Here is a 6929-nt window from a genome sequence, read left to right on the forward strand (position 1 = left end):
AGGAATCCAGAAAGGGATAAAAAGGAGAAAGAAAAACTGTGAGGCTTAGGCCAGCTTTACAATATCTAGAAAATTTAATCTTTTCATGGAAAACACATTACAGTTTGTGACCTTGAGGGGAAACTAAAGGGGCTGAATCTTAGGGGACAGAGATTTTGGCTGCTATGTGGAAGAGCAGGAAGATGGAAAGGTACAATATAAGGGGAGCTAATCTAAAAAGTTCATAAAAAATAAAAAGCCTAATCATCTACATTTACAGAAGGATGCTTTCAAAACTGTTTCACAATGAAAGCTAATCTCACAAGATTCACAGGCACGTGAGTGAAAATTTTTTTAAACATTTGAGGGAAACAGCATAAGAAAGTAATTGAATGTCATGAACAAAGTTATAAGAGCTCTAAAACAAAAAAAATATAATTACTGGTATGTAGTAATTTTGATAGAAATTGTTTCCTCCTCCTGTTCAGGTGGAACAAGTATACTATCCTCTGTCCCGACCATTTAAGATAATACAAAAGGACCACGCACATGCTAGAATGGGTCACATAAGACTGCTTGCCAGTTGGATTAGAAAAATTCACCAGAACAGTTTGAGGAGTCTTATACAATCCACACTTGCAACAGAAACCACCACCACTCCCCAGGTAACAACTGGCCATCCTGCTCCAGAGAGTCAATTCCCCAGGTAAGCATCTCCCTATACTAAAAAATCCAATAAATTACATTATTTTAACAAAACTCTGTCTATGAGTGTCTGTACAACAAGTGTCAATTTGAATACTGATTCCTGATTAACTGCCTCTAAAAAGCACATAAGAAAAGTAGGGTGCTTATATTCACAGATTTTATCACCCACACCAAAAAAAAAGAACAGCACCATTTAAAAGGCCATAATTTAAGAAGCTCAAGTAATACGGAATTTGCTACATTCTATGTGTCACAGAGCTTATCATACTAACTATAAAATCATCAAATTTTAATTTGTTGTGCTCCTATTTCCAGATATTGAATCTTTTAAAAACTCTCACTGTTTTTAGGTTTGACTCTATGACTTTGTATGGTAAAGTGCATAATAGTTCAAAACCCAGATACACAGATTATAGAATTTGAAACTTCCGTGGATATTCAAAACATGCCAAATTTACTTTTGGATGTTAAGCAGCAGAAGGGTCAGCCTGGAGTAGCAGTTCATCTTTACAAAAATGCAGGTTTAAGACTTCAGAAAGAAAGTTCCTAATTTAGACCCTTCTGAAAAGGGATGGGAAACAAGGATGCCACAGTAATGCCAATATAGTCAGTGCACAAAATCTCAAAAAAATACTGAAAGTCTTGGAGGATCATAGAACAAAGTAATTGATACAACTATTATTCCGTCACCGATATTCATCTCAAATCCTCCTCCAGACCATTTGGCTTCATCTTCCTCTGTTGTCCACTACCATCCCTAAGTGCCCGTTCTCCTGATTATGGGTCCCGTTAGCAGAACGACCGCCCCAGTACAGCAATGCAGAGCAGGTAAGACTGTAGGCCATGATCTCCTTTTACCCTCATCCTGTCAGCCAGCATCACGTGTTGATGGGATTAATTTTCAAGTCTTTTTCTGGAGGCTTCATTTTTCCATGTTCCTGTTTAGATGGTTCAGGTAAGTTTTAGCAATTCCATATTTATTTTTATTAATTAAAGACCTTTATTCCATATTGATCTTTTTCTTCTCCATGAAGAACTGGTATTTTACAGCTCCTTTTCTTCTCTAAATCTTCTCAATTGCAAGGAATTGGGGTCTGTCTTCATACAACTGAAAGCTCAGACAATAATTTTATAGTCTCTTAACTCAAAGCTTCTACCTTTAAAAAAACAAAGCCATTTTTCATTATTTCAATTCATTCTCTGCTAATTATTTTTCTCCACATTATTTTCTTCATTGTTTCTCTTTGTTTCTCAAAATGCTACCTACTCCTGTGACTTTGCAACTCAAAACTAGCTCAGAAATACTTCGGTGCCTGCAGCTCCCCTTAATTGTCATGGTATTAATTGGAGTCCAAACCTACATTTGATCTAGAAAACATTTAAATTCAGGTATAATGAAAAATTCTAAATGTCTAGCACATAAATTTGAAATGAGAAAAATCCACAAAGTCAACATTGCTCTACAGATATTTACTGTCCAGATTTTATTTAATTTCTTTTTCAGAGAAAAGCACCCAGCATTGTTTTGTCTTTTTACACATTTTTAAAGATCCTAGAACTGACCATTTTTTTAAATCATTGTTTTAGAAGATTACAATACATATGAAAAGACTGCATGAAACATTTAATTGCTTTTCATTTTCTCATAGCAAAATGTATCAGAAATATTTGTGTATTTCATACAAATGCCTCTTTGCAGATTAACTCACATTAGCATATTCTCAGATCTAGCTTAAGGTTTGGGATTTCATCTGAGTTCTCTTTAAGGTATATACATACATCTCAAATCAAATCAAAGCCTATAATTCCAAGGGTTAACATTAAATTGTACTGCATAAGAATAGCAATCCAGCTGCCATTAATTCTGCTTTATAAATGGCTGGGGTGGAACAATTTAAGCTAGTGAGCAAACAGAATTGTAGAGGAAAGGGAAAAAAACATGTAATTATAAAACAAAAAACAAATATGGGAACCACACAGCTTTGCCAACATTGTCTTTGCATCTAAAATATCTGCCTTTCACTTAGTTCACCATCCAGTTACCAACATTAAAAACTGCAATTCTTGGATTTGAAGCAAATTACAAATTTTCACAAAAAAAAACTATTCCATTTTTAACTTGAACAGCATACCTTTTTCAGTAGTACTTGTTTTGGAAATAAACACAACTCTGAAGTAGTTAGTGTTAAACTTCTGATTAAAACAGAATAACGATAATAGTAACGCAGAAAATACATTGGCAAAGAAAGATGCATTAGTGAACCCCACAGTATTGCTTACCTGTCTTCTCTCTTCTACATTTTTACAATATTTTCAGGAGTTTAAGTCATGAATGTTACAAAGTAGTTGATATGTTTTTCAGTTTAAAAAAAAATAATGTATTTACAATAGTATTGTCCAGTGAGCTTCAGACAATGAGATTATCTATTTTTTCTTCCCCTAAGATCTACAAATAGGGTCTGTTTACAAATTCACACTCTTCATGAGCACAAGCAATAACATGGTCAAGATAAAAGTGTTACAACAAATGTGAAGCAGAAAAGAGTTTATAAAAATGAATATCCAAAATTTTAAAAGGCTTTTTGATTATTTTTTAATTGATTTGCCATATTCACTTGGAATAAACCTAGTACCCAAATACTAGTTATTAAGCTCGGGCTGTAAAACCTCTTGTGATCTTAAATGTTATACTTGTCTCCACAATATTAAAACAGACATTCTTTTAAAAAAAAAGAATGGTGAGAGGTCAATGCCTAGGATTCTGTCCTCATGGAGAGAAAACTCAAGGACTAAATTGACTGTTATGAAGCTTTCCAGTGAAAAAAGGAGTATTTTCCCAGTAAAACTTAATTTAAAACAGTAATGGGTAGACATATTTTTGGCCAGGCACTAGCCTGAAAACAGAGAATGAGGGTTGAACAAAATCAAACGTATTATATTAATTTAGTCTAAAAGGAAAGGAATGCTTCCCTGTTCAGCAATTTCTCAAGTCCCTTGCCAATCCTAACATCCCCTGATGTTTTCATATTACTTATGGTGCTTTTCTTTTGCGTAACACAAAATCATGCAAAAGGAGGAGTAGGTAAGTGACTGGAACTTAGTGGGATGCTGAAGAAGGTAGAAATAACAATGCAACAGCAAAGGTAGTACAGTGCAAAAGTAGTAACAAACAAAAAAGCAGGAATTACTCCATTTCCACTGAAACCATAACCAGACTCTTCATCTGCTAGTCTCATAGACCTCATGAGCCCACACGCCCCTACCCAGTATAAGTCTCATAGTAATTCAAAAGCTTCTTGCCATCAGAAATCATCCTTAGTCATTCTGAAAGCCACCTTACCTTCTATGATCTGCCTTTCCAGTAAATTTAAGCAACATTATCAGGCCTCCCTGATTTTATTCTAAAGCCTGCAGAAGTCAAGGAGACCCCAAAAAAGTCTCATAAGATGCTACAACAAAAACCTGTTCACATGAAACTTAAGAAACACAGGAAACATGAATTTCAGTACAGGAAATAATTTCAGAGGTGCGTAGGGTGAGAGATACCTTCCAATAAATCTTAGTCAGAAGAGGTGGAATAGAACTAAAATTTCTCTGATTTAGTACTCCTCTTCCCACACACAACCACCACCTTAAAAGCCAAAGATTAAAAAACAAAAAAACCCAGCAATTGTGAAAGTATGAGTTTAGTAATTTGGGGATGAATTCTTTACAATATTTTAAAGTAAAATAAAATATCTCATGCTATCCAATAACATTTAATCAAATTAGGCTTTTTTAATTTTTTTCAACTATTCACACTTATATTGAATTTTAAAATGCTTTGTAGCAGCATAAAGAATATTAATATTTTAAAAATGGTTTTGCCAGTTATTACAAAATTAATGACAATTCTAATTTGTGAGCTGAAAACATCATCATTAAAGGGACTGCAACACTAAAGGGAAAATAAAGCTCAGAAAATGCGTTTACTTCCTTGTAACCCGCAGTCTGAAAGACCATACCTATTCCTACCCACAAGAAACACTTCCCAGGTCCAGTTCTGAAAATGCAATTTTAAATTGATACATTCATTAGCACTTTCTCACATCTGCTGTTGTGTTCTGTACAATTCACAAATGTTTTATCAGTGCAGTTCTAAGATCAGGAGAGTTTATGCCCCTCTTACCCCTCACCAGCACCATACAGTACAGCGTATTTTCCTGAATTATATGCCGTGATCATCACTGTTTAGCTGCACAACAGTTCTGCTACATCAGAATCGCATCCAGAAACTCACGTCCTTTCCCCAGTGTGTAATGAAAGCTCCAAGGAAAACAGTATGTAATATGGAAGTGCAGATTCCATCACAAAAAACTCCAGCTTTGGTAACCTTTTCTCCCTCTAGTGGCTTCTGCACATTCCCACTCGTAGGATATATTACCCTTCAGTATTAATGTAAAAGACAAAAAAATCCCACCTTAATTAAAAAGCAATTTAAGGACTGCTCTGCCAAATGAAGCATTAGACTCAGCCACTAGGTCATAAAAATATGAATGTAATCCCATGTGGCCATTTTATATACTTTATTCCATGAGTGGAATGTGTCTGAGCATGCTGTGTAAAATCAATTCTTACCACTTAAAAAGGTCACAGGAAGCTGAGGATGTACAGTTTTCTAGAACACAGCATCTAACTCATCTGAATAATGTTCTGGAATAGAGAGTCTTACCGCTTCTCTTCACACAAAGCAAAAAGAGAGTCTGAATTTCTGAATGTCGTTCTCTTATGAAAGCGAGTTAGTGCTCTAATATGCAAAACCATAGATTTTCTCTATTTTTGCAGTACCTAAAGAAGTACAGAGGTACATTCATCAATAATGACATCCCCTGACTATTTTCATTAAAGATTTAAGATGAGAACATAGTACTACTTCATCTTTATGAATTACTCTGAATAATGCTAAGTGCTTGCAACTCATGCTTGCAAATCATTTCAAGACTTTTATGAGCTTTTCTCATCAGTTTCAATAGCCTTCAATAATACTGAAAAACAAAATTAAAATGCAAAAGAGGTTCTGTAGCCTTAATGAGGAGACTAAATGCTAAAGCAATGTAGGAACATTTTAAATGTGTCTTGCAAACAGATTTGTTATTAATCAAAGAACAGAATGCCTATTTTATTAGTAAATGGACTTAAAAGGGAAGATTAATTGAGATATTTAGTGTTGGAACATATATTCTGGTATATGCTGATCTGAGTGATACAGTAGGTGAAATATTATTACTGTTTACCGACATATAGAACATCTTTCATCTCAAAAGTAGAAAATTTTCTATGAGATTTTCATTAGTATATCCTTGACTCCCATAAAATAAACACTTCAAACATTTCAGAAATAAACTTTTGAGTTTTAAATCTCTGGAAAAAAATCTAATCCATATTACTATCATGGACAACACTGAAGACACAGACTTGTTGCAGAGACCCTGAAGGAATTTCAACAGCATCTCATGTAGCTGGTCCAGTTCCCAAAAAGCACTTGGGACCAACTTCCATAATACATTTTCACCAAGTACTGCATATAACGAGGTCTTTTCCTTGGTCCGTCAGCAAAGAGATTCATGAAGCATGTAGCCTTCAGGGTAGCAGACAGAACTGACTGTCAGGTCGTTTGGACAGGCAATGTTTACAAAAGAAGTGTTTCAGTTTGGATAATTTCTATTTAGTTTTTGAAAAGTGTGAATCACCTTGTATTTAAGATCACTTGAAATTTAATACATTATTGTGAGTCTGGAAAACATTGCTGCCTGTAGTAGTCACTTCATGTTAAAAATACACTAATGTATAACTATTATATACACTAGTGTTTGGGGGGTTTTTTTCAGTACAAAAAGCATACAAAAGAACATACATGAAATCTGTTGGCTTCACAGTGCAAGAAAAGCAATAAAAAATAATTTCTCTTTCCACACCAAAACCAAAACGTTCTGCAGTTCTGCATTCTAAACCCCAAAAAGTCTATGCCTGAGTGTCACACCAATGCAAAGATTTTGTTTATAACAGTATGAAACAACTAATGAACCTCTACTGTCATCCACTTGAGTAGCAGTTGGATATTTTTAATCTGGTGAAAAAAACATTTTTTCAAAAAGATTTGGATAGCATGATGAACATTTGAATCAATCATATAAGCAATACTTCTTCATGGAAGGATAATGCTTCTTGAGGACTAATTTGGAGTATAAGGTCCTGTCTTTCCC

General features: G+C 34.5%; 1 protein-coding gene across 1 annotated transcript in view; it reads right to left on the reverse strand.

Annotated features, from left to right (window-relative positions):
• Window positions 1–6929, reverse strand: part of RGS12 (regulator of G-protein signaling 12) — a gene marked incomplete at its 3' end in the record, with an annotated part of 60771 nt that overhangs the window by 51052 nt on the left and 2790 nt on the right. The gene's annotated exons all lie outside the window — the stretch shown is intronic.

The sequence above is a fragment of the Cariama cristata genome, unplaced genomic scaffold, assembly GCF_000690535.1.
Source record: "Cariama cristata isolate BGI_N322 unplaced genomic scaffold, ASM69053v1 scaffold197, whole genome shotgun sequence".
NCBI lineage: Eukaryota > Metazoa > Chordata > Aves > Cariamiformes > Cariamidae > Cariama > Cariama cristata.